Consider the following 2083-nt stretch of genomic DNA (forward strand, 5'->3'; position numbering starts at 1 on the left):
CCATCCTCCTCATCCCCCCGTGCCCATGCGCCACCGATGTGTGAGGCCATGTCAGCCCCATCCTGTGCCTCAGTGTCCCCTTCCCCGCCATCACCTGTGTCTCTCCCTCTCCCCAAATCCAGATCCTTCTCCCTCCCTGGCCATGCTGAGACACCAGCGATGCTGTCCCCACCACCAGCCTCCCATGGGCGCCCATGAAGAGATCCACATCCGTCACCCGGCCACACACGGTGCCCTGTGGTACCCCAGGTGATGCAATCGGGCCATGGCAGGGGTGCAGTAGCCCAAAATAAAGCCATTTTCTTCTCTGCCTTTGGCTGCTCCAGACTTCCTTGCGGGTCAGGAGCCGGGTGCAGGTGGTCCCCAACCTCCAGCGCCAGCTCTGAGCATCCCCAGAGCCCTTTGGTCCAGGCCCATCCACGGCTGAGGATTAACCCAGTGCATCCTCCTCCTCCTCCTCCTCCCGCACTTGGCTGAAGGGCCACTAGATGGTGGTAAGTACCTGCTGACTGCAGCCTTCCCGGGGAGGGTGCCCAAACCCCCTGGGTTGCACTGTAACAGCCCCCCCACAGCACCCCTCAGCCCTGGGCCTGCAGCGTTGGGGTGAGTCGGTGCCGAAACATCGTTATCGTCTGCGGGGTGAGCCCAAGTGTCGGCCAAAGAGCTGCTCCGAAGCGCAGCTGTGCAGGTGTTTGGATGCTGGGTGCAATTTGAGGGACCCCCATGGGACCCTCGAGGCATGCAGGGAGCTGTGGGGATGCAGCTGAATCATCCTGGCACCTCCCATGCATTTCTTTGGTGTGGAGGATGGGTTTGGGATGCCCAGAGCTCAGCTCGGGTCCCTCCGGTGATCCTGAGCTGCTCCTCCAGCCCTGGGTGACCCTGAGCAGCCACAGGAGCGCATGCCAGGGCAGAGGGATCTGTGCACTCAGAAATGCTCCCTCTCCACCCTCCCCATCTCCCTTTCCTCATCCATGAGCACCTTGCAAGGAACGGTTCATTTTTGAGGCAGCTGCAGGGCCAGTGTCCATCTCTCCAGCCCTGGGAGCCCTTTGGGATCCTGCCAGGGAGGATGCTCTGGTCCAGGAGGATGCTCTGGTGCAGAACGGATCAGAGCATGGGCCTGAGCAGACACCTCTGCCCCAGCCATACATATAGGACACATCCCAGCCATTTGCACCCAGGACCATTTCACAGAATCCCAGACCGTTAGGGATTGGAAGGGACCTCAAAAGCTCATCCAGTCCAATCCCCCTGCCAGAGCAGGAACACCCAGATGAGGTTACACAGGATGCTCATGTGGTTTCGGATGCTCACGCATCAGGGAGGCGTCATCCTGCCCCAGGTCCAGCCAGGGTGCCTGGGTTCAGACCTTCATGCTCTGCTTGAGGAGAGGCGATGGGAGCAGGATCCTTTGGCCAAGCACAGGCTGCTCCAGCCCCAGGTCAGAGCAGGACCACCCCCTCCCCAACCCTTGCAACACACAGCGTGGCAGGGGAGTACACACCAGGGTTTGTTTGCAGTGACTCAAGAGCCAGCCTTGCCGGGGGGTGAGGATGCGCTGTCTGGAGAGCCTGGACCGCGTCCAAGCGGCGAGGCTGCTTCTCTGGCAGGCGAAGGGGAGGGGAGAGACGTGCCAGGCTGCGAGGGCGCGGGGAACAGGGGCAGAGTCGGCCTCGCCTGCTCTGGGAGGAAGGAACAAGGTTACACAGGTGATGGGGTGGCAGCTCCATGCCTGGAGCCGACTCCTGTGACCCCCCCAGTACAGCACTCACCTGCAGGCATCAGCCACCGAGGGGACTGTCACCCCCCCAAGGCCATTACCCCAGCAGAGCAGCCTTGCACAGTGCCACCCAGGCAGGACCCCCACCCCAGGGGCTCTCTGCATCCCAGGGTGGGAGCACCCACCGCTGCTCAGCTCATTGTGAGCAGCAGCAAGGGCTGCTCCCCGCTCCTGCTCCCTGGCCAGGGCTGTTTCTGAGTCACTGTTTTTCCCAACAGCTTTACAAAAGCTGATCAACACCACTAAAAATAATTTCCGCCTGGCTCCGAAACGCAGCCAACATCGGGGAGAGAGTGGGGG

This window comes from Mesitornis unicolor, unplaced genomic scaffold, assembly GCF_000695765.1.
Source record: "Mesitornis unicolor isolate BGI_N332 unplaced genomic scaffold, ASM69576v1 scaffold39328, whole genome shotgun sequence".
Classification (NCBI taxonomy): domain Eukaryota; kingdom Metazoa; phylum Chordata; class Aves; order Mesitornithiformes; family Mesitornithidae; genus Mesitornis; species Mesitornis unicolor.